Source organism: Mus musculus, chromosome 2 (genome assembly GCF_000001635.26).
Source record: "Mus musculus strain C57BL/6J chromosome 2, GRCm38.p6 C57BL/6J".
NCBI classification, from domain to species: Eukaryota; Metazoa; Chordata; class Mammalia; order Rodentia; family Muridae; genus Mus; species Mus musculus.
In genome coordinates, this window is record NC_000068.7 from 149,776,437 (window position 1) to 149,803,671 (window position 27,235).

The 27,235-nt window shown below is 40.4% G+C and overlaps 1 long non-coding RNA gene across 1 annotated transcript in view; it reads right to left on the bottom strand.

Annotated features, from left to right (window-relative positions):
* Gm14133 (predicted gene 14133) overlaps positions 1 to 22,384 on the bottom strand; it is a 44,937-nt gene extending 22,553 nt beyond the window's left edge. The window contains exon 1 of the long non-coding RNA NR_166392.1: positions 22,205 to 22,384. This is a non-coding gene — a long non-coding RNA (predicted gene 14133). The remainder of the gene's footprint in view (positions 1 to 22,204) is intronic.
* Positions 22,385 to 27,235: the final 4,851 nt, after the last annotated feature.

The following is a 27,235-nucleotide window of genomic DNA, read 5'->3' on the forward strand; positions in this document are numbered from 1 at the left end:
TGTGTGTGTGTGTGTGTGTGTGTTACCTGATAATCTCTACCTCAGAGATCCTTGTCTCCAAATTTTAAGCACTATGTCTCCAGGAGGAAGTCATCCACACGTCAAAATTGTCCAGAAAAGACTATGGTGTATCATCCTGTCTTTCTTAATTCCTTTTCATATTAACAGCTATATAAAAACCCTATGTTGTATATAAACTTGTTGCCTGAGTCTTCCGTCCTGTCTGGTATCCTCCTTGACAGCAGTGAGTGAGAAGGCACAGAATCAACAGCTCAGACTCCAGCAGCAGGTGAGGTTGCGGTAGCAAGCTCATTTATAAATTCAGGGAGCACCCATTATACACTCCACCCCATTGGTCCCAAGCAAGAGTGTCCTCCAAGTGGCAGCTGCCAAGTGGCTATCATTGTCTGTGTCACCAATCTCTAGGCTCTCAAGCAGGCTTCAATTTGACCTCCATGGGGAAGCAGCCACCACTCTGGCAGTGGGGGCCTTCTGTTCCTCCTACATAAACTATCAGAGCAATTGAGCCCTCAAAAATGGTTCTATGTACCAATGATTCAGAACCAAGCTGAATCTGGCTACCACATCCATGGAGGTCCTATAGACAGAGGTCCTCGCCAGAAAAGATTGTTTCTGTGGGCTATGAAGACCTATGCAAAGACTGTGCAATTGTCCACATATCACAAAATGCTAATATCTGAAATGTTCTCGGGACTATGAAAAGCAAGAGTTTTGAGAACTTCAGCCTTGTTATTTTTTTTGTTCCAGACACTAGAGCTCTAAGCACGTTTATCTTCAGACCAGGGACAGTTGCTGTGGGTGTTTCTCTGCTGATTTATGAGCAAAGAAATGACAATAAAGCAACGTTCCTGCAGTTTCTAGTAGGAACATCCATTTCTTATGAATGTCCTGCCTGCCTGTGGTCCTCTTGTGGCCAGTGTCTTGAGTGGGCAGGGGACAGAGGCTATCAAGCTGCCCCGCTGCCCATCTTTCCTCGTACTACTTGTCCATCCTGAATAGAAGCATTCTTTTTATATATCCAGGGAGTTTACCAGTGTTTAAAATAGGACTGGAAAGATGCCTGTCACAAAGATAGGAATCATGGGATTTAGACTTAACAGATGCACTGTCTCTCCTCCAGTATGCTGGATAGACTACGGGCTGAAAATCATCCAATATACAATGAACAATGTGCAAAATGGCATGACTTGGGCTCACACTAACTCCTTCCTCATGTTATTTTAGGAAAGTCTGGATCTCTTAGCTGCTTTGGCCACTAACTACACTGTCCAGCTAGGGAAGCTTCAAACCAAATAAAACATATTCTTTCCAAACATATTCTGTAGCTCTTCATATTAGGCTTTTCTTGGGAAAGAACACATTTCAGGAAGTTGATATTCTGAGCTTGCAAGGTAAGTAATTCTTGACATAGTCCCAATATGATTTCTATGGTTTGGTAAGTGAGTGCCCACCCCAGGATTCAAGGGATAAATGTCTCAGATTCCTGCTGGATTTTCCAGCTTTGCCTTCGGTCTTCCTGTCTTTTTTTTTCCATTTTAAATGTTATCCCCTTTCCTAGTTTCCCCTCTGAAAATCCCCTATCCCCTACCCCCTACCCCTGCTCCCCAACCCACCTACTCCCATTCCTGGCCCTTGCATTCCCCTATACTGGGGCATAGAACCTTCACAGGACCTAGGGCCTCTCCTCCCATTGATGACCAACTAGGCCATCCTCTGCTACATATGGAGCTAGAGCCACCAATCCCACCATGTGTTTTCTTTGATTGGTGCTTTAGTCCCAAGGAGCTCTGTAGGTACTGGTCACTTCATATTGATGTTCCTCTTATGAGGCTGCAAACCCCTTCAGCTCCTTGGGTGCTTCCTCTAGCTCCTTCATTGTGGACCCTGTGCTCTGTAAAATGGATGACTGTGAGCATCCACTTCTGTGTTTGCCAGGCACTGGCAGAGTCTCTCAGGAGACACCTATATCAGGCTCCTGTCAGCAAACTTTTGTTGGCATCTGCCACCGTTTCTGGGTTTGGTGGTTGTTTATGGGATGGATCCCCAAGTGGAGCAGTCTCTGGATGGTCATTTTCTTTAGTCTCTGCTCTGAAATCTGTCTCTGTAACTCCTTCCATGGGTATTTTGTTCCCCCATTCTAAGGATTCTGAGTTTCTTGGCTAATATCCACTTATCAGTGAGTGCATACCATGTGAGTTCTTTTGTGATTGGGTTACCTTACTTAGGATGATATCCTCCAGATCAATCCATTTGCTAAGAATTTCATAAGTTCATTGATTGTAATAGCTGAGTAGTACTCCATTGTGTAGATGTACCACATTTTCTGTATCCATTCCTCTGTTGTGGAACATCTGGGTACTGGTATAGTGACAGACAGGTAGATCAATGGAACAGAATTGAAGACCCAGAAATGAATCCACACACCTATGGTCACTTGATCTTTGACAAAGGAGCTAAAACCATTCAGTGGAAAGAAGACAGCATCTTCAACAATGGTGCTGGCTCAACTAGTGATTAGCATGTAAAAGAATGTGAATTGATCCATTCTTATCTCCTTGTACAAAGCTCAGATCTAAGTGGATCGAGGAACTCCACATAAAACCAGAGACACTGAAACTTAAAGAGGAGAAAGTGGGGGGAAAAGCCTCAAAGATATGGGCACAGGGGAAAGATTCCTGAACAGAATAGCAATGGCTTGTGCTGTAAGATCAAAAATGGACAAATGGTACTCATAAAATTGCTTCTGTAAGGCAAAGGACATTGTCAATAAGACAAAAGCACAGCCAACAGATTGGGAAAGGATCTTTACCAATCCTAAATCTGATAGGGTGCTAATATCCAATATATATAAAGAACTCAAGAAGTTGGACTCCAGAAAACCAAATAACCCTATTAAAAACCCACCTGAGGAATACCAAGTGGCTGAGAAGCACCTAGAAAAAAAAATGTTCAACATCCTTAATCATCAAGGAAATGTAAATCAAAACAACACTGAGATTTCACCTCACATCAGAATGGCTAAGATCAAAAACTCAGGTGACAGCAGATACTGGCAAGGATGTGGAGAAAGAGGAACACTCCTCCATTGCTGGTGGGATTGCAAGCTGGTACAACCACTCTGGAAATCAGTCTGGTAGTTCCTCAGAAAATTAGACAGTTCTATCGGAAGATCCAGCAATACCACTCCTGGGCATATACCCAGAAGATGTTCCAACTTGTAATAAGGACACGTGCTCCACTATGTTCATAGCAGCCTTATTCATAATAGCCAGAAGCTGGAAAGAACCCAGTCTTCCTGTCTTCATTCATCAGAATTGTCCTCAGATACTATTGAAGGAATCACTGTGGCTGGATGAAGCTGGCATACCATGAGAATGAAATGATGGTGAGAGCTACTTGCCTCTATGTGGAACCCTAAGTGAGGCCCCAACACAAGGGGGATGCAGCCCAATGTCCTGAACCTTTATCCTGAGTCCCACTGTTAGAACCTAAAGCTGCCACCCAGGTACAAGACCTAGATTATATTTGTGCTTGTCAGCTCCACAAAGAATGGCTACCAGTAGCATGGCTCTGCTCTGAAAGAAGTGGAGGCTGGTCATACCACCATCTTATATTTCATCCTTAGAATAATGCAGATGCATTTACTTTATTAGTAGTTTTAGTATTATTCAAACCCTTACAGGGACCATAACTCAACTATGCAGTATACAAAAGTATAAGGACAACCACCAGCTCTCACAGAGTCCACAATCCGGTATTGGAACCTGAGCTTAACTTAGAAAAGTCACACAGTACACAAACAAACCAAGACAAGCACTATACAGAAAAGGCAAAGGCGGGACCATGTCCCTTAAATCTGCTTGAAGGTTGGCATGGCCAGAATGCAAACTTGCTTCAGGGTCTCCACTAATATACTATAGCGAGTAAAAGTTCTCATCGTGATGTAGGTGAGCTTGTAGGATAAGGGCATAGACCCCCCAGCTAAAATAAGAAAGGTCACATCAGAGAATGTGACAAACTGTCCTGCAATGTCAGGAACTTGACAGAGACCGGTCTAGAATTCACTGGCCACTGGCATCCACTGAACAAGTGTTAGCAAGGAAAAGTAACCCATGCAAACCAGGACCCCATGTGGCTGTAACAACAATGCCAATAGAGGTTCAGACAGTCTGATTCCAATGCTGAGAGATGGTAAAACATGTGAATGGTGTGGTTCAATTGAGCCTGTAAACTATAGCTGGATATAATCCTGCTACTGGATGTCTATCCAGAGGAAATAAAGTCAGTATGTCAAAGAGATACCCACAGGCCTGTGTTCACCATGTTATCTTTTACAATAGCCCAAACATGGCATCAACCAGAGTGCATATTAATGGATGCATGAAGTCATGATAGAATATCACAACAGAATACTGCTCAAGCCACAAGGAAGAACAAATCCTGTCCTTTTTAGTTATGTGGATGAAACTGGAGGACATTATATTAAGGAAATAAGCCAGGCACAGAGACACAAATAGTACATGATCTCATTCATTTATAGAATCTGAAAACACTGATCTCATGGGTGTATAGATTAGAATAGTGGTTAGCAGAAGCCAGGGAGAGGAAGAGATAAAGAAATGAGGAGACATAAGACAACATGAACAAAATCAGGCAGGGGGACTAAGTTTCAGTGTTCCAAACACAGTGAAAAGTAGAATGACTATCCCTAACAACAACAATGAAATGACTGACTTCAAAATAACCAGAAAAGATGATTTGGAATGTTCTCAAATCAAAGAAGTGATAACTAGAACTATTTGTGGTAACAGATATGCTAGATGCAATAATTTGATAATTACAAAATGTGCACACATATTAAAGTAGCCCTTAATTTTGTATTCCATAAATATCTAGAATTAACTCATTATTTTTCTCATTAAGCATTTCAAATTTTGTTAATAGACAATAATTGTTCATATATGAAGTGCAGTATAGTATTTTTAATTAATTAAATTTTTACATTCTGATTGAAGCTTGCCCTACTTCCTCTTTTTCCTGTAGTCCCCTCTTACGTCACCTCCCTCGCCCATCCTGCAACCCTTCCTTTCTCCTCAGTATAGGGAAAGGGAGATCCCATGGATAACAACCTGTATTGGCATATCAAGTTACAGTAGAGCTGGGAGCATCCTTTCCCTTTGTGACTAGATAAGGGAACTCAGTTACGGGAAAAGAATCCAAAGGCAGGCAACAAAATCAGATATAGACCCTGCTCTTGCTGTTAGGAGTCCCACGTGAAGGTCAAGCTGCACAACTTTTATATATGTGCAGAGGTCCTAGGGCCATATCATGTATGCTCTCTGCCATTTCACTCTCTGTGTTGCTCCTATGGGCTCTGGTTAATTAGTTCTGTTTTCTTGTGGTGTCCTTGAACCCTCTGGCTCCTTCAATCCTTCTTCCTTCTCTTCCTTAGAACTTCTCAAGTTCCACTTAATGTTTGGCTTTTTTGTTGTTATTTTTTGAGACAGAGATTTTCTGTGTAACCCTGACTGTCCTGGAACTCACTTTGTCAACCAAGCTGACCTCAAACTCAGAGATTTGCCTTCCTAAACCTCCGAAATGCTGGGATTAAAGACATGTATCACCATGCCTAGCTTCGGCTCAGTATTTTAACACAAGTGTATAATACATTCGGATCAAATTTGGGTAACAAATATTTCCATCTTTTAACAGTATTTTGTGTTTTGAGATCCTCAGCATCTATTTTCTATTTCTAAAATATATAATGTGTTCTTGTCAACTATAGTCTTCCCAGTGTTATAGAATGTGAGAGCTGATTAGATCCATCTAATTGTGATTGGGCAGGCATTATCTAACTTCTCTTTACTACTTTCCACTCCCCTTCACCACCATACTACTTTTACAACTTCTGATAATTGCTACTTAATGTTAATTTTGTTATCAGCATACATAAAGGCAGAGAACATGTATATTTATTTTTGCTGCAAGTGAATTATCTAACTAAATCCAAGGTCCTCCAGGTCTGTCTATTTTGTTCAAATAGCTGGAAATGATTATTTTTTTACAGCTGAGTAATACTTCACTATGTATTGATACCACATTGTTTACCCATTCAGCCATTACTAGACACTGAGAATGATACCACATCTTAAGTATTATGACATTGATATGCTGGTGTCTCTTGACATGTTTTTTATCATTTCCCCAGGCTGTATATGAGGGAGTAGAATAGCCAGCTCATATGAGAGATCTATTTTGGGCTTGAAGGGAAAAAAATACCACCTGTTCTCTGTAATGGTTTTACTAATTACAACTCCACTACCAATATGTAAGAATTCCCACATTCATAACAGCACTTCTTATTTTTTTAACTTTTTTGGCAAAATCATTCTTATATAAAAGAAATGTTGCAATTTTATTTCAATTAGACATCAGTTGTAAACAAAATAAAAGACTAACACTTAGCTCTGAGTGCTACTACAGTAAAATTATAGATCTTTGCAAAGCCTATTATCTTTCTGGAGTCAAGAAATGGCAAGTGGCCTGGTGGCCACTTGGTTCTCATGTCCAGTGTTTTACTGATCCAGTAACATAAGACTCACCAGCATGGTAGTGGGATCTCTCTGAGGGATGCTCAGGAATCTATCTTCCTCCACTATGACAGAAGAGCCAAGCCTACAAGTCATTCCTTTTCTGCTAAAGAATTTTTGATGTGCCAGTGACAGCAGGATACAGAAGTGGGGACTAGGGACCCTCCATGTAACAGAGAACCAGCTTTCATCCAGCACCCAGCCTTTTTGCAAACACCTTACACCTTACAGAGCAAGCCTTATCAAAAGCAATGTTCTTCTGAGGGGATAAGACTATCACGTGCCAGACTCCATTTAAATGCAAGCAGGAATGACAAGAGATGCAAGTGCTTGATGGACGCAATGCACTCAAGACTTGGGTAAATAAGTTCAAAACTGAGCTGATGCAGGATGCTTGCATGATATGCAATCATCCAAGCCCCTGGGCTTACCTAGATTAGAGACAAGCCAGGATGACGGTGGAAAGGTAGACATTTTAAACCAACAAAAGGAAGAGAAACTGGGGTCTGAGAAGGGTGTCAATCAAACCACCTTCTGTGCACTGAAGTCACTACTGGCCTTCCTGTTAACTTGCTTTTCCTATAGACGAAAGCGTCTTTGGGTGCTGCAGAGTGCTTACTGGAATTCCTAAAAGTAAGTAGACAGACCCTCCTCTACCTTTCACTTTGAGAATACTGACACGATGGCAAGAATGTCTACTCCAATGGGTTAATGCTGTTGCAGCTAGAAGGAGAGAAGGCGCTAGGTTGGGAATGTCACCAATTTGACTAATATTCTGAGTCTTCACCCAAACTAAAAGCCACCATCCTACAGCAGACTTTGTCACATTTATCTCTTGCTGCTTGCTGTGGTGTGGTCCAGTAAGATGGAAATTAAAGCTCTTCATTCCCACAAGGAGACTTGGCTCATATCCTCATTTCTCAAGAGCAGCAAGGGCATATGCCAATGTGAACAACTTTCCTATCATAGACTTGGCAAAACCCGTTTGCATGAATGAGAAAACACATTGTGAATGACATACAGTGGGCATGCTTGAAGAAATCCTCCAACATCTGTAAGGAGATAGGTGTATAACCCCTCTTCAAGAGACTCAATTAGAGGAAAAGCATGGCAGACAGAATGGAATCAATTTAACTCAAGGATGAAGGGATTTTTCTCCACAACATGGAATGAGTCTGAAAGCATGAAAACCCAAATTTGAAACCACAGGCCATGGCTATGCATTCCTATAAATCTGGCGTTGAAAGACAAAGACTGGCAGAACCTGAGAGCTCTCAAGCCAGCTAACCTCCCCCCAAATGGAAGGTTTCCTGTTCAGTGAGAAAGACCCTTTCTCAAAAAATATGGCAGAGAACAACAGCAGCTGACATCCCTGATCTATACATACCCAATACCCATGCCCATCCAACACACACACACACACACACACACAGTGCAAATTCAGCAGATGGGGTACCTAGAACAAGCTCTCCAAATGATTGTTATTTTTTGTTGTTTCATCCTTCCTTTCACTTTTATTTCCTATAGAAACTGGATGGTGACTAGCCAGGAAAAAGTCCTTTATCAGCAGCCATGAAGCTTATCCTTTCATAACTCAAAATTGGCACTCACAGAAAAGACAAAGCAGGAAAAGAAAAAGTCAACAAACATACTCCGGAGACACTATAGTAATCTTAATTCACATCTACTAAAAGTGTGAGAAATCTCCAGGAAAAGTATCAGAGGTAAAATCATAAACTCTTGACTGCAATCCTTTCTTTCGTCTTTCAAATAAACACCAAATGAACAACATGCAGGAAGCAAGGAGCCGAGTCCATTCCACAGAGCAAGCCCAGGTTGAGGAAGACAATGCTACTATTTTCTAAAGCATCTTAAATGAATGTGTGCACAACAGTATGGGTTATTTGGAGGCAAAGATGAATCATGTCTTTAATTTAGACTCTCGACTCTCCTGTTTCCCTTCCCTTTGTCTTTTATGTTTTTGTTTGTTTATTCTCTCTCTCTCTCTTTCTCTCTCTCTCTCTCTCTCTCTCTCTCTCTCTCTCTGTGTGTGTGTGTGTGTGTGTGTGTGTGTGTGTGTGTGTGTGTGATGACAAGCAAACCAGTCTTTCTTTTTTGGGGGGGGGGGGGGGAGGGTTTATTCAGCTTACATTTCCACACTGCTGTTCATCACCAAAGGAAGTCAGGTCTGGAACTCAAGCAAGTCAGGAAGCAGGAGTTGATGCAGCGGCCATGGAGGGATGTTTCTTTCTGACTTGCTTCCCCTGGCTTGCTCAGCTTGCTTTCTTATAGAACCCAGGACTACCAGTCCAGTAATGGCACCACCCACAATGGGCTCTCCCTTACAGCTGGATCTCATGGAGGCATTTCCTCAACTGAAGCTCCTTTCTCTGTGATAACTCCAGCTTGTGTCAAGTTGTCACACAAAACCAGCCAGTTCAGCTATCCAGCAACAATCTCATCTGAATATATACCCAATAGGCCTCAGCAAAACGCAACCCAACCACATCAAAAGGGCTGTGCCAGAGGTCAAACCAGTATTTCTTATGTGCTGGACAGACTGTCTCCTTCATCCTGCTTTCCCTACCAAATGAATTCAGAAAGTCCTTTCCTTTCCCTTTAACAGTTATACTGTAAATTATTTTTAGCAGATATTTTTAATTGATAGAATATATTTATATGTATAACACAGTATTTTGAATTATAGAGATACTGTGAAATGACTAAAATAAAAATTGGCTAATGAGAAGGTGCTTGCTTTTTTTTTTTTCAGTTCCTAAAAATAAAACTTAATCTCAATGATTTTCAAGAACACTCTTGGGGCTGAAGAGATGGTTCAGTGTTGATGAGCACTGGCTGCTTATCCAGAAGATCTGAGTTCAATGCCCAGCACCATATGGTGGCTTGCAATCATCTGTAACTCCAGTTCCAGGGAGTGTGACACCATCTTCTGGCCTTCAAAAGCACTAGGCATACCAGTGGTAAAGAGGCATGCATGTAGAAAAAAACATACATACACACAGAATAGAATTAAAACGATTAAAAGAATTAATACTGCCCTTCTATGAGGAACTATTAGTTGTTCATGCAAAGGGGTTAGATGCCATTTTCTTTGGTGGTGTAGCCATTAGTAGTTGCCCATACTCCAGTAAATAACCCTCTACCTATGGTAATGCAAATGCCCTAATTAACCTCCCCCCCCCCCACACACACACACAACATCATCAACATCATCATCATCATGTAAAAAAGGAATTTATTGTAAAAGAGCGGTTCTTCAGGTGTGGAAAACAGATAAGAGAGGATAATATGCATGAATATGTTCAAATCACATTATATACTCTATGAACTTGTCAAATAACAATGTTTTATTTGTAAGGAGTATAATGCATTGTGATTAACTCTAGACTCCACGTTGCATGATATGACTTACTGACCTTATTGCTTCTCCCAATTGGACTTTTGTCACACTCTCGACTCTAACATGCAAATGCACATACTTTCCTCCCTCCTCTGGCTGAGCCATAAAAAGCCTCTGACAACTACTGTTATTACAGGGACTAGTAGTTATGTCATAGAGAATAATGAGAACCCCTTCCCTTATAATAAATTCCTGTTTTACTCTGAAGGGTTCTCAAGGGAGAGGGAGAGGGGGAGGGAGAGGAGAGAGGGGGAGAGGGGGAGAGGGGGAGAGGGAGAGGGAGAGGGAGAGTGAGAGGGAGAGGGGGAGGGAGAGGAGAGGGGGAGAGGAAGGGGGAGAGGGGGAGAGGGGGAGAGGGAGAGGGAGAGGAGGGAGAAAAAAGATCTTCACAAAACTGAGCCTCTATGTAAGAACAATCAATTGTGTTTTCAATGTCAAGACCCATGGGGCATCTCTTATGAGTGCTGTGTTATTTAAGTTCCCAGACCAGAGTGAATGTCCTCTGTGGGAATACAACTCAATTTAAATCCATTGACTTTATAACTTTATCTTTTAATTGTGCCGGACACTTTCCAATTGGCTCTCAAATGCATTGTCTCTTTTAATTTTCTGAACTATGCACAGAATCAATATGCAGTCACTGCCATTATCAAATGTACAATGGGGAGTCCAATTGCCACAGGAGCTTCACAGTCCTGTGCATATGGGCCCCAGGACAACTCAGAAGGAGAAGGTGGAGTCTTCCATTGCGATGCTGCTACAGGCTAGTTCTGGAAGAGCTCAGCCCATTTCTGTTTACGTTTTCAGCCAGAAGTGAATAAATTAACACGAAACAGATGAACCAGATTGAAAAAGCAGAGCTGCCAGCTCTAAACCTTAACTGATACCCAATAAACTAAGGTGAGGACCTGCTCTGATCCAGGCAGCGCCCTGGGTCTTGAAGGCAGTATTTTAATTCCTTAAGAACATTTAGAAAATTGAGACTCAACAGGCCATGCCTGACAGAAGACCAGGTAGCCTACCGCCTGCCTGCAAAACTTCTCTGTCTTGCTGGGCGTGGTGGTGCATGCCTTTAATCCCAGCACTCGGGAGGCAGAGGCAGGCGGATTTCTGAGTTTGAGGCCAGCCTGGTCTATAGAGTGAGTTCTGGGACAGCCAGGGCTATACAGAGAAACCCTGTCTTGAAAAACAAAAACAAACAAAAACAAACAAACAAACAACAACAACAACAACAACAACAACAAAAACCTTCTCTGTCTTCTCAATTCCCTCAGCACACCTAATACCCTCAGGCTCCTCCCTAAAAGGCAACCTCCCTTCCTCTTGCATCCTCCGGATCCCACAGACCACGCCTTCCTTTCTGGCCTCCCTTCACCTGTCATCACAATGTCTCAATCCCCCAACTCCTGCTTAACCAGAGGCCATGCCTGACAGAAGACCCTCTCCCCATCCCCCAACATAGGCTGCCTTTTGGACCTTCTCCACTCTCTAGGTTGCCCTGCAGACCCTGTGTCAAGCCTGTCCCTAGCCCCTAGGGCTGTAACACATCACCAGAGGCAGCCTCCCTTCCCCTACTAAACACACCTCTGGTGAATCCCACAGACAATCCTCTCCCTCCTTCCCTCCCTCCCAGCCTCCAACTCCAGCAGGCATTCTCCGTGAACATATTAGCTAAGCAGGCAGCACACCGTTACCACACTCTCTGAAATTGCAAAAAGGAAACAGAAACAAAACAAAACAAAAAAGAAACACATGCACCCAACAAAGACAAAGCCAGAAATCAACACCTAGACCTATATCCACCCCAAACCCAGATGAGAACATAATCAAGAACAACCAGGACAATATGTGTCAACTAGAGCCCAGCTATCCTATCAAAGCAGGACCCGAATACTACAACATAATTGAAGCAGAAGAAAAAGACCTTCAAACCATCTATAGGGAGATGATAGAGGTCCTTAAAGAAGAAATGAATAAATCCTTAAAGAAATCCAGTAAACCCAAATCCTAGGATACCCAAGATATAAGATACAATTTCCTAAACACATGAAACTCAAGAAAAATGAAGACTGAAGTGTGGACACTATACCCCTCCTTAGAAGTGGGAACAAAACACCCTTGGAAGGAGTTACAGAGACAAAGTTTGGAGCTGAGATGAAAGGATGGACCATGTAGAGACTGCCATATCCAGGGATCCACCCCATAATCAGCATCCAAACGCTGACTCCATTGCATACACTAGCAAGATTTTATCGAAAGGACCCAGATGTAGCTGTCTCTTGTGAGACTATGCCGGGGCCTAGCAAACACAGAAGTAGATGCTCACAGTCAGCTAATGGATGGATCACAGGGCTCCCAATGGAGGAGCTAGAGAAACTACCCAAGGAGCTAAAGGGATCTGCAACCCTATAGGTGGAACAACATTATGAACTAACCAGTACCCCGGAGCTCTTGACTCTAGCTGCATATGTATCAAAAGATGGCCTAGTCGGCCATCACTGGAAAGAGAGGCCCATTGGACTTGCAAACTTTATATGCCCCAGTACAGGGGAACACCAGGGCCAAAAAGGGGGAGTGGGTGGGTATGGGAGTGGGGGTGGGTGGCTATGGGGGCCTTTTGGTATAGCATTGGAAATGTAAATGAGCTAAATACCTAATAAAAAATGGAAAAAAAAAAGAAAAAAAGAAATCCAGTAAACCATAACAAACAATTTGAGGAAATGAATAATTCCCTTAAAAAAAACAGCCAGGAAAAATATAAACAAACAAATGCTCTAGTTGTATTGTCTCGTCCTGCTTTGGTGTGAGGGCTTTTGCCTTATGTTGTATTTTATTTTGTCCAGTTTGGTTGTTGACTCTTGGAGGCCTGCCCACTTCTGAAGGGAACTAAAGTGGGAGTGGATCTGAGAGGAGGGAAATGGAAGGAAAACTGAGAGGAGTGGAGGGGGCCGAAACAGAATGTATTGTCTGAGAGAAGAATCTATTTCTCTCTCTCTCTCTCTCTCTCTCTCTCTCTTTCTCTCTCTCTCTCTCTCTCTCTCTCTCTCTCTCTCTCTCTGTGTGTGTGTGTGTGTGTGTGTGTGTCAGAGAGAGAGAGAGAGAGAGAAAGAGAGGAGAGAGAGAGTTTTATTTTCTTGTTTGTCTGTTTGTTTGTTTTTATGAACGGAAAGTGAATATCAAAACTGGAAGTGAGTTCCCCTAAAGTTTTGATTAATGGGAAGCTTGAATCCCAAATTGTAAATTTTCACTTTCCAGTTAGTCATCCTTTTTATTTGGTATACTGGCATACATAAAGAGATTGCTGCAAAGAACTTTCACTTCTATGGTGAAAAAAAAATATTCATGGAAATAGCAGGCCTTTCAATGAGGTGTTGGCCTTTTTCGAACTGATATCACAGAGCAGGTATCAGTATGACTTTCCCATCCATGCTGTGAACAGATCACACAGAACAAAGCCTGTCTCCTGAGGCCTTAGGGAATCTTTTATTTCCCATGTGTCTCTCTGGCCCTGAGCAGCAGGATTCCATGGGTAGGCATGACTCTTTCCCTTATAATGGAGTTATTTTCTGCTGCCTAAGTTGTTTCTCCTCCTTCTGTAGAGATGTATGGCTAAGGGGTAAACTGTGGCTATCATATCTGACTAGGCTGGCCATTCCCCTGTTTCTTGGTCTTGTGCTTTATGGAGAAATCTCTAAATCACCCTGCCTTTCTTTACACCTCACATGAAGAGTGCTGCTAAACTTCTCTAAAGTGTACTCTATCAAATAAACTTCAAAGAACATGGAAGTGTCATTGAAACAAGTCATTTTAATTTTCATGGTGGCATGCTCCTTTTTGTTTGGGGAAAAGGTTCATAGGGAAGCTACGCACTTCACTATTGCTTTCTTTTATGTCCCAGAGCTCAATTAACAAGCAGATAAAATAGTTGAGGCCTCTGAGCTTGTTTGAAAATTGTGTGTAATGAAAAGTAAAACACAACATTTTCAATCAAGAAAATTAGTAGAAAAAAATTACTAATTAATTTTGTTGCTTTGTTTGCTCTCCTTTGTGAATTATACTGGGAGAAGGGAGTGAACTCAGGGGCTTCATACACACTAAGCAAGCACTCTACCACTGAATTCCAGTCCTGATCTTACCTTTCTACACCAACAAAATCACATGCTAAAAGACAAATGGCAGTTTGAAGAAACTGAAGAAACATCAAAATAAGCCATGGAATAACTATTAATGTGATCAAATCACGATAATGGCATAGAACTCACTCTGTAACTGAGGTAGGCCTTGAATTAGTAATCCTTCTGCCTCAGCTACTATGCTAAGATGTCATACATTCTTGATCACAGACCCTTTTTCAAAAAGACTTTTCACTGCACTGTGTATGACTACAGCAAACATGGAGATGATGTGGTAGCAATGGGACAGCAAATGGGACAGCACTGCAACAGAGGTTGGTAGCAATGTCAATAGGACTTTTAAAACTAGCATCTAGTTGCCAGCCACAACAAAGTGTAGCATCTTTCAAAGTAGAAATGGATAGTCCTGGCATACAATTGAAAATTACTAGACAATAAGTAAATAAATAAATAACTCCAATAAAACTATCCCTAATGCAGAGAGAAAACAGCAGAGAGAGACAGACACACACAAAGACAGACAGACACAGAGAGATGGACAGACAGACACAGAGACAGAGAGAGACAGAGAGAGAGGAGAGGAAAGATAACCAGAGAAACACTCTAAGGTTGGCAGCATGCAGGTATGGGCTCGCTGAAAAGCTGACATCTTGTTATATGACTCCAGAATCTTCTTCCCCTGTCCTCACAATTTGCCTCTGCATTGTTCATGGTCTATACCAGAACTGTATCATGTTCATCTTTCAACAAAGAAACCATAGGCTTGAAGGCAGCAAACATCAAAATCAGACATGGCACCTGTGCTAAAATCATCAAAGAACTTAAAGTGACTCTGATTATTATGCTAAATTCTCTCATGGATAAACAGTTTGCAGGAACTGGTGAGAAAGGCAGCAGAGAGATGAAATCCTAAGGAAGAGTGAGAGGGTGAAAGCACCATAGTGGGCATGGAGACTGCCTCATGGACTCTATGGGCTTCTTAGTTCATCTGTTATAGTTGAGGGTAGAATCATTGAACTCAAGGTTGTCTCAGTAGAAGCTTCCAAAACTAAAAGGCAAAGATAACTAAGACAGATTCAGTAGAACGTAATACCTAAAACTATAAACTAACCATTACAAAGTGTAATAGAAGCAATGAAAATACTAAAAGAAGAGGTAATTTGATCTGCATACATATAGCCAACTGCATTTTATAATGAAACCAACACACCAGAATATTGTTTTCAACAATGATGCATCTAGACATTGAGATACAAAAATGGACAATGAATCTCTACACAAACCCTGTACCTTTCTTGACAATTGACTGAAGATATATTACAGCTCTAACTGTACAGCAAAGGACACTGGGAACTATAAAAATGTAACACAGCAGCAGATACTCTGTATTACTTTTGGTTTGATAGTGACACCAAAACATGATCCAGAAAAAATATTTCCTGGTGAGCTGGGTTAATTAAAATTCACTTTTTTGTTTGCGTAAGACAATGTGATGAGAATGAAAGGATGGGCTACAGAGCAGGAAAACATATTTGCAAAGACATTTCCAACAAAAGATTGTTAATTGAAGTGTACAAGAAACTCTTGAAGCCTACCAAACATATGACCAAATTAAATAATTTCTCAAAGACCTTAGCCATACACTACTTCAGATAAGGTTTACAGATGGCAAATGAGCATATGGAATGTCTTCCACATCATGTACCATCAGACAAATGTGAGATAAAATGAATTCCACCAAAATCCTTAGAATGGCCAAAATGCAGAACACAGACAAGCCACAAGCTGGTGACTGTGGAGCCACAAGGATGCTTGTTTGTTGCCAGTGGAAGTGGAAATCCACACAGACATGTTAGAAAATGCTTTGAAGGTTTTCTCCAAAGCCAAACTTAATCTCTTATATTATGATTCAGCAAACATGTGCATCAGTATCTAAAAGAAGTTGGAAACTTATGTATACACAAGACCTTCCACGTAGATGATTATAGTGACTTTTTTCACAATTGCTAAGGCTTGTGAGCTATTAAGATGTCTTTCATTTGGTGAAGATATAAATATGCTGTCCTACATCAGATAATGTTATCCACTGTTCAACAAAATAAATTATCAAGCCGTGAAAAGGCATGAAGAGAACTGTGACTTCACTGTCTTTCATTTTAATGAAATACTTGAGATAACCAACTTATGGTTTTCAAAAGAAACGGATTATTTTGATTCACACTTTGAGAGGTTTTAATCCACAACTCATTGGCCCCATTGTACTGAGAGAGCACATGATGGCAGGAACACATAATGGAGAAATTCACCCATTAATGGGCAAGATGCAAAAGACAATTAGCAGGAGACCAAGAACACATGTTCTCCTTTAAAGACATGTTCCCAATTAACTTAAAGATCTCTAGCCAGGACCCACCTCATGCAGATTTCACCACTTCCTGTTTGTATCACCCGGTGAAACAAGCTGTTAGCACTAAGAGTCATTGTAGAGCCAACAATTGAAGATATGAAAGAACATATTAGTAAGTGGAGGGAAGAAAAATATGAAACTTACATGCTGTGTCATTCTAGAAGCATACCATTCTATAAAAGGCAAAACTACAAGACCATGGGTACCAAAAGTCAGGGGAAAGAAAAGGATGAAGGGACAAGACACAAATGATTGTTAAGGTAGTAAAGACACTATATCTGATGCTGTAATGATAGATACATGTAACCATGTAATGGTCAAAACCCACAGTAATATAACAACTAGAGTGAATTCTAATGTAAACTCTGGATGTTTATAACTACAGATGTGGTGGGTTCACTGATTTTAACGAATGATACGTAGAGGATATGATGAGAGAAACTATGTGTCGTATATGAATCAGGAGTTATGCTGGATAACTCTGCACCTGCTCCTCAGTATTTCTGTGAACTTAAAACTGCTCTAAAATAATGATGTTTTTAAAATAAACCATCAATGATCCCAACACAGAAATTAGCAGTAAAAACATGTAAGCAGTACTTCAATGACTAAAGGGAAACATGAAAATTATAAATAGAATCAGATGGGGATTCTAGAACTGAAAATTATAAGGCATAAATTTTTAATTAATTGGGATTTTATAAGCAAATTAGAGCTAGCAAGAAAGCCACTGAGCTCAACCACAGGTCAGGAGAAAGTATGCAAACTAGATGCTTCAGTCAGTAAAATACTTGCTATGAAATATAAGGAACTAAGTTCAGTCACCACTGTGTGTGTGTGTGTGTGTGTGTGTGTGTGTGTCTGTGTGTGTGTGTGTGCGTGTGCACGTGTGTACATGTGTCCATCTTTTCATGTATGTGAACATGTGAATAAGAAGGCCAGACATCAATGCTCGGTGTTTTGTTCATATATATGTGTGTGTGTGTGTGTGTGTGTGTGTGTGTGTGTGTGCGCGCACGTGTGTACATGTGTCCATCTTTTCATGTATGTGAACATGTGAATAAGAAGGCCAGGCATCAATGCTGGGTGTTTTCTTCATATCTCTCTCTCTCTCTCTCTCTCTCTCTCTCTCTCTCTCTCTCTCTGTGTGTGTGTGTGTGTGTGTGTGTGTGTGTGTGTGTGTGTTATGCAAGGTGAAAATTAGAGAAAAATGTTTGGAAAATCCTGTTCTGAAAACAGGATTTCAGGAAGAAACGATTACAAGAATTGGACAGAAAAGTAGTTTAAGAAATAATGTGCCAATTGTCTTCAAAACATTGATAAAAACATCAGTTTACAGATAAAGGGATATCAGCACTATAGAAAAAATAAAAAGTTACCTATTTATAGCTAGACATATGAGGCTGTTTATCGAAATGTATTGCAAGTCACAGTCATTTTTTATAATACATAAGATGAAACATAAACTCTAGGTGCTGAGCAAAGAATCAGGCTGCATCAAATGGCCTGCCTAAAATTATATTAAATGTATGAAAATAGTAATTTCTCAGTGGTGACCAGCAGTGAGAATGATGACATATGACAGATGTGTGCATACATGCAGCGATGTAAAAAAGCTTTCAGAGAAGAAAGAAAATAGAAAATCATAAAATATTTGTACAAGACTTTTACTTGTAAGATACTCACTAATATTGTACATGGACACACATGTATGAAAATGCAGATAATGCAGAGGAACAGAATATACAGTATTAGAAGAGTCTCAAAAGGAGGAGACCCCATGTCTTCTAAAAAGCAGAGGCCTAAGTAAAAAGTTCTGTCTCCAGTATCCAGCTGGCTTCCAGGGAGTTCTTTCAATCTTTCCTTTCTAGATAGCTTGGTCAGTTTTTACTCCTTTATAATATGTTGAAAGCAGTACTCAAGTTCTCACAACTCTTGGGCATTTAATAGTGTGCCAGTCCACCCTGAACGCTACCACAGACAGGAAAACAAGGCAGCACAATGCAGCCCTGGAAAAGTCATCACAGTACCCCAGAAAGCAGTGCTGTCTGCTTTCCATAATTAGATCCTGGAACTGTACAGAGCATACAGGACATGGAGGAAAAAAATAAGAGACGTTCTGATTCTTGAAGAGTGCAGAGCCTACCCTGTACCAGAGTAAATGCCATAGGTTCCGAACAAGAGTATCAGGAAAGCCAAACTAAATTGTCACTCCCAAGGGTATCATTCTTGTACAAGTTCCCAGTATCCCATGCCCACGGACACTCATATCCAAGTCATTATGGGGAACACCAGCCTTCACAAAGGATTTCTCTCTTCCCAAACTTATGTGCATTCTTAATTTCTTCCTGAAGAAGTTGAGAGTGAAGTGAATGCACATTCTTTCAAAGCAATTGCTTATATCTGCCTTTTTTTTTTTTCCTGCCGGTAAAAATGCCAAAGGCCAAGCTCCTTAATGGAAAAGAAATGATTAACAGCCTTAATGTGTGCTTCTGAAATGCTAACTCCAAATATTTGTCTACTTCAACTCTCCAACAGAATCATCTGACCCAGTGATGGAACTGATTGGGGAACAGAACAACTTGAGTTGATAAAGGTGACATAGACTAGAAAAATCAACTGTTTTACTTGAAATGATCATGAGTATAAAGAGATATCACAGTAAAAAGGATACTCCAGGAAATATTTGGAAAAGCACAGAATGTAGAGGCTCACATATACACAGATAGACAGACAGACAGACAGACAGACACACACACATACACACACACACACACACACACACACACACACACACACACTCGCCCCTCCATGTGTCTTTACAGGATTTGATTTCTTCCTAACAGGGATTACAGTCCAGACACTAATATAAGATAGCCATACTTTCAGTTTTGAGTGAATGGGTTTATTACTACGTGTATAGCAAGCCAAAATAAAAGGATAAATAGCAAGTGACAGATGGATAGAAATACTAGATAGAGGGTTGAATACTGTCAAATTAAGCATTCAAAATACCCAGCCGCAACTGACTGGGAAGAACCACTGAGGCTGTCAGCTGGCATTCTGACATCTAAAGCAGAGCAGAGCAGAGTGTTCTCTCAGGTGAAGCTTCTAAGTAAAAGAACATGTGTCAGCAGAAAGTAACGGCATCCAATCAGAGGTTTACCAGCATCGAAAAACTGACTGAGGGAGACAACTGGAGTTTGTGCTCCACCAAGTCCCAGGCAGAGCAGACAGCGTTATCAAACCTGGCACCCACAGCATTCAGCAGAAACGGGCTGCAGACGTTGAAGCAATCAGCCAGCCCTCCTGATTGACCTTTAACTATATGGATGACCTTCTCCCCGCTACATTTCTGACTTTTCTCCCTCACTGTAGACACCTTTATATTATAGGATAAACAATAGTAACATCTGTTAGAATTGATTTTCCCTTTAGTTGTATTCAAGGACAACTGATTTTACTCTCAGGCTGTTTTGCTGTTTTCTTCCCTCCCTGTCAGAGAGTTGGTGAGAGATAGCCCATCCCCAAAAAGGGGAACTGGGGGATGTCTTAAGCCACATACGTTTGGGTCTGAAATAAAAGGAAAAAAATCGAAGTGGGCTCAAAGAATGTATGAGAACTTATTAGAGTAATGTACATTACATAGGAAAATGTGAGAACTTTGAAAATATAAATACATTCAAAATTAACTAATAAGTGTACATTCCCTGTCTCAGCACCGTGTTTGAGTCTAAGGAATTTTGGCAAGGGATTTATAATGTTAATATGAAAGAGAAAATATAAAAGAATATAAATAAATTTGGAAATATGAATATTAATGAAATGCTTGACCTACCAAATATGAAAACAGCCTGTAAAGTTACAGTAATCAAACACTGATAAGGGGAGAAACAAATGGAGTGAACAGACGCTTAGAAACAAATCCATACAACACGGAAGCACAGAATTCCGCTAAAATTCTGTAAAAATCATTTATTTTTATTTTGTGTAAATGATTGGTTTTTTTTTATGTTTATGAGTGTTTTGTCCACATGTATGTCTAAGCATCATGAACATTCACTATTCACAGAGGTCAGAAGAGGGCATTAGATTCTCTGGAACTACTTAAAGACTGTTGTGTGCCTCCATGTCAGTACTGAAAACCGAACTTGAGTCCTCTGCAAGACCAACCAGAGTCCTTAACCACTGAGCTACCTCTCTAGCTCCAGCATAGAATTTTCAAACAGTGAAGAAAAAACAGATTCAATCTTTAAAAATTCACTTCTTGCTGTAGTAGGCAGCATATAAAAACCCACAGATGTCCACATTTCCATGACATAAAGTCTTTGCAGATTACAGTAAAGTCCCAAGTATCAAAACAGTGAGGTAAATTATATACGTGGTTTCAATGTAATTTCAGGAGATCTTAAAAGCAGGGGTGGGGCGGGGTCCTGTCTTGAGTCAGTGCTAGAGAAAGGTAAGGGGGATAAGATGCTGCTAGCATTGAGGACACAGGAATGAGTCAAGAAATGTGGGTAGTGTTCAAAAGCTAGAGGATCTTGATCAAACAGAGTCTGGCCTATTAGCATGTTGGGAAAGAAGGCAGCCTTTTTAAGACCTTTGTTTCTGCCCATAAGAGCCATGTTTGACTGTTACAAGTATATAGCATTTTTGCAGTAGATTTGGGTTGATTTAAGCCACAAGTGTTTTAGTAACTTATTAAAGCCACAAGACACAATTAATAAACTTTGAAGAAGTAAGAATCCCACTTCAAATTACTTTACAAATGTAAATTCTAGAGTAACTAATGAGCTAAACACAACCAAACATTTGGTTAGACAGAACGCAGATGGAGTCGTTTATGTTATCCCTAGCAAAAATAAATAAATAAGAAAAGAAAGCTGGTAGGTTAGGAAGGAAAGGTCATTGCACAGGTAGCGTTGCCTAAAAGCAACCTGAGAAGATACTGCTAGAATGACAGGACTCCTACATAAGCCACCACAGCATCAGACAAAAAGTATCTTTATAGGGACATCTGCAGAGCAGCAGTCTATTCAACCTCAAACTGAGGTCATCTTTGTTATTAATCATGTGGCAAAAGCACATTGTTTCAAAATACCTTATCTAATTCTCCTCGGTTAAAAAATAAACAAGCAAACCAACAACCCTTCCCTTAATTAAACCTCTCTGATTACACTCATACCTTATAGAGGTACACATGTTATGCTTTTCTGCTGCCCCAAGTGCAATGCTCTTTTCCCCCAAATCTGATTCAGCCTTGAATTTAACCCCTCTGTTTCTCTTGTCTGGTAACACACATGTACATGTGTGTACCATTTGTACAGTGGAACAGAGAGATAAAATAGGCTCTAGTAAGATCGTTATATTTCAAGCGAGGAAAGTCCTACAAGCAACGCATAAAATAGAGAAGCAATAAAGAAACAGAGGGAGAAATTATATTCAAAAATAAAAATTCTCTGACGTACAAAAGTATATTAGGAACAAAAGCAGATTGAGAGAGTCTGCTTCTTATATAGGTAATTGGCAATGTAGTCATAGCTTTACCATACAAATTCAGGACTAAAATAAACAAAAAAAATGTAATATTAATAGGATAAGAAAGATTGGACATAACAGGAAAACAAAGTACCTCTCAAAACAGGAACAAAATGGAGTCTGGAGGATGGAGCTAGGCAGACCAGTACTTCAGCCATTGATTTGCAAACTCTTCAGAGACGAGAGCAGCTTACTTCTTTTGTTTTCCCCAGCAAGGCAGACTGAACCCTGACACTGGTGCACACTCTGGCAAGCACTCTACTACTACAGAGTTACTGCTCAACAGCCCCTCCCCCCTTTGAAATTTTAAGACAAAGTCCTATTGTTCAGCCTAGGCTGCTCTCGATCTGATAATCCTCTCACCTCTGTTTCCTGAATAGCTTGAATTATACCAGTGTACTAGCTTCACATCCAGTTCACTTAAAGGTCATTGAGTGAACATGACGTTTGTATTCAAGGTATGGAATGTAAATACATGAAATAAATAGAAAAAGTGAAATACAGTGCAGCTAACCCTTTCTGTATATGATTTATGTCATGATTGACTATTTTTTTTCATTTCTTCTTATTAGACAAGATAAACCGAAACAGCCACGTACACCTGTACACACATGCATCACTGCAGTTGAGCGAGGCTGGAGGCACCAAGCTCTGTGAATAAGAAATCAGGGCTCCTGCCTGAAGCTGCTATTTCTGGGGAAATCCATGCAAGTCTAGTCATATTTTTGAATGAGGAAGGATACCTTCCAGGGATCTTTTCACTTCCACCAAGGTCTCCCACCCTTGGACTCTGTCACTGTGAATTCTTCCATACAGGAGTAGTGATACTTAACTTAAACCCTTTTTCTTTTCTTCCTTATAAAGTTTAAAAGGGATTTATGGGAAGAAGAAATGCGAAGTGTGTGGCTAGGAAAAGGTAAATACAAGGTTCCCTCTTCTATCCTGGGTCCATTCCTCCCAGATCCTGAGGTGCATCCCTGTCTTAGGAGTCTAAGGACTCACAGGACACTTGTTTTGTAGGTATGTGGGATGAAAGCAAATAACAAAATTCATCTCAAAAATAAGTTATAGAGAATAGTAATTTTCAGCTGTCAGCTCTAGATGCTTTATTGGTCAGATTGTCTCATTTCTAGTAGTAAAAAAAGTGTGAATTCTCAAAAATGAGCAGAAACATGCCATGGTGCTTAAAAAGCACAGTTTTGTGTTCTGCTGGGTACAAAATGCTAAGTGACCTATTTTTCTCCAAAACTCGCCTATCTGACTTATGAACTTGCTAAGAGCCTAAGGTGAATATATGTGTAAGACTGCTGACACCTAACACTTGATGAACATCCGTGCCTTCTCTTCCCTAGAACCTTTCTCTGGAGTCAGCACACTAGCCCTCACTGGCTTTTTTATCTAAAATGCCAAGAGTCTCATCCCAACTCATTTGTTTATAGGGTCTACGGCAGCTTTTCTATTGAATGGCAGCAAATTTACACCATAGCCTCAAATATTTCCTCTCTGGCCTCTTAAAGGAAACTCCCTGGACTGTACAGCAATTTTCATCTCTACTACCTGCTCGCCTGTATCACAAAACTATTAGGCACATAAGGAAGGAAGTATTGCTACTAATTGCTCATATATATTTATGAATAAGGGCTTTCTTTACACCACCATTGCTAATTATACTTGCAACTTCATCTAAGTGTTTTTTGATGGAAAAGAACTTCTGCATAAATGTTAAGAAGCTGAATTTACATATTTTTTTTTATTTTACACATCTTTTATAAGAAAGGCCCAGATGCTTTCAGCACATTCCTAAAAGGGAAGCTTACATTGAAAAGATCTTAGCCAGTGAGATATGTTGGCTTCAGGTGGTAGAACTCACAAATAACCATGGTTCAGACCAACCTGACTTGCCTCTAGGAAGAAGGTAGGTTATACAGTGTCTCCAAGGACTCTGTTTATATCCTTCTTTTAGGCTGTCCTACGGGTCTGGGATTTTCATCCAAATCCATCATTGCTTCATGATACTGTCACACAGCCGCTACAAGAAGCATGAAGTGAGGTGAGATGAGGTGAGGTGAGGTGGAGAATGACAGGAAGACAGTGTTCCTACTTCTTTGCTCATTGAATAAGGAGAGATTTTCCAGAAATTCTGCAAGCTTTCAAGTTACCAGTCATTGGCCAGACTCGAATCATAGAAACCTCCTTCCCTACCAAGAATGCTGGGAAATGAGTATGTGTGCTGTTTCTTTGTGTTTGGCCTCTACCGAGAATGATCAGTTGCCAATAGCTTTTGTCAAGACATTTCCCTCTAGGTAGGCCATGTGTCTTAGTCTCTTCCCTTTAAGTGGGTCCTTGCTGTTTTCCCCTGCCATATTGTAGTGGCTGGTTTTGTGTGTCACCTTTACACAAGTTGCAGTTATCACAGAGAAAGGAGCCTACCTTCATGAGATCCAGCTATAAGGAATTTTTCCAATTAGTGATCAAGGGTGAGGGCCCAGCCCATTGTGGTGGTGCCATCACTAGGCTGGTAGTCCTGTGTTCTATAAGAAAGCAAGCTGAGCAAGCCAGGGGAAGCAATCCAATAAGCAGCATCCCTCCATGGCTTCTGCATCATCTCTATCCTCCAGGTTCCTATCCTGTGTGAGTTCCAGTCCTGACTTTCTTCGGTGATGAACAACAATGTGGATGTGTAAGCTGAATAAACCCTTTTCTTCTCAACTTCTTGGTCATGATGTTTTGTGCAGGAATACAAACACTGACTAAGACATATATTTTCCTGGAATTGTAGACACTGGTTTTCAATGGTCACTAGGGAGATCTGTGTTGGTACGAATCTTCATGTTCTGTATTATTTTGTCAACTGTATCCTTTGATATTCTGAAATGGGATGGGCAAATCAAATCTTAAAATTTTAGTTCATGGAGAATTTCAAAGGTAAGTTCTAGTACCTTTGGACAGTCACAAGGATGTAGCTAATTTGTTCCTAGTGGGTGGAGCTCAGACAGATTATTTGTGTTGTTTTGTACCTTCTGCATTCATTTTCCTAAAATGGGAGGACTCTTTACCAAACACTGAGGTCAAAACCAAGATTTTCTACTCCTAGCCCTCCATCAACAAAATAGGGATGCCTTGCTCCGTCCTTAGCCAACATCCTCTTATTCCTTTAATTCATGCCATTTGAATGATTATAATACAGCACCTACCTCTCCTTCCCTTTGAACTATAGGTTCTGTTTAGATAAACTTTTACTAAGTTCAGCCAAAAGTCTTTCTATCTCTACCACCTACTCTCCATAAAGAGCTCCATAAAAATAATATTCTGAAAAATGTTTAAAATATACATTTATGTATGTGTGTATGAATACATGCATATATGTATACACCATATACATATATCCTCCCAGTAACCCAGAATCAAATCCCTTATTTGAAATGGTATAGTATACAGAACACACAGATCTTCCCTCATCTTTAAATTATGTCTAATCTAATCTAATCTAAAACATGGTTCATCTCTATTGTATTTGATATCATTGATTTTAACAGTCAGTTCTAAAGTATATTTACTTATAGAAAATATACTATATATATTAATATATTATAAATACCATGTAAATAGTTAATATATTGAATTGTTTAAGGAGTAATGGTAATATGCTTCAGTAGAGATCCTTTTTTTCTGATATTTTCAATCTTCACTTGGTTGAACTTGTACAGGAAAAAATTAATACAGAGGGCGAAGTTCCTAATTCTGTGGTATGGAGCCTTCAATGTTAAAGGGACTTTCAATACATTGAAGTGCCTCTTATGACAGAGGTGAGATTAATTCATAAGGAAATTTGACTTGCTGACTATGAGTGGTCAATTCCTGTGTCTCACCTCTATTTGTACTTGAGATCAATGGTTTTGGTCATTTAGGAGACACCAGTCCTCATAATATTAACACAGCTCCTTTTCTCCATCAGCTGGGGCTCTCAGTAGTCTGAGATAAGATGGGCCAGCATCTCCTTGCACAGGAATCATACAAGATGCCTAGGGCCTCTTTTTCCATGTTATTTTTTAAATTAAAAACAATCCTTTATTTTGAAAAGTTAATAACATTCTAATAAAGTGGCATAGGCAGCAGAATGTAGTCACTGATGTATCCCAGGGTAGATGAGATGCTAGTGGGATAGAACCACTAACCGTATTTCCTGATTAAAAAATAAATAAAAAGAGAATATTGCTATGGAACTAATTAGTGAATGAAATTCTAGAGCCATGAGACATTTGGCATGAAGTCATGATGAAAACCAAAGAGCTTTGATTTACCCCACAACCTGAAAGAAGCCCCTTCTGCAGGGTAGCAATAGGTACAGTACACTCTCAGGGAAGCAAGTAGCCATGGATGCCTGGTAGTCACAAGCCTAGAAGTGATAGTTAAAAATCGGAAGATGCTGATATCCCACAAAAGTATGAACTTAGTAACTTAAGACATTCCATGAGACGACCACATTTTAGAGTTTCTAGCACCTTCAAACAACACTCTAGATTAGGAACCTTTGGGGGGTCCATGAACTTCCTGGTGAGCTTCTAAATCTAAACCATGTCAGAATGCACTGTGTTTAGTAATTGCAGGTGACTATTCTAGTCCCTGTAGACAAACATACTTTGCACTGATGGCTCTTCTCTCCTAGGTGAACCACATACGTATGTATAAGGCAAGAAGTTGATGACACCCTATGACTTCTGTTCAGCTTTATGGAGACGAGGAGCAGTTGTAAGAGAGCTTATACATCATTCATTCATTCATTGAGTCCCTAGTACTAATCTCCAAACCTTTGGCAAGTTTGACGCCTGTGATGTTAATATTTCAAGGGCACATGTCCATGTTCCAGTCCTGAAGGACAGATATCCTCACAACCTGGTGTCTTAACATACTTCCTACACAACCCTATCCTCAGTAGCAACTTGGGGAAGGCTCTGATGCCACTTATTCTATGTAAGGGCTCACTGATAGAGGTGACTGAGCCCTAGGCAGTTCTTCATTGGGGTGTCATCAGTCTATGCATGTTCATTCTGCATCAGATGGAATTGCTGAATTGGGGGAAATTAATGAACCTTTGCTGTCTATCTGTTGATTGAAGATCACTATG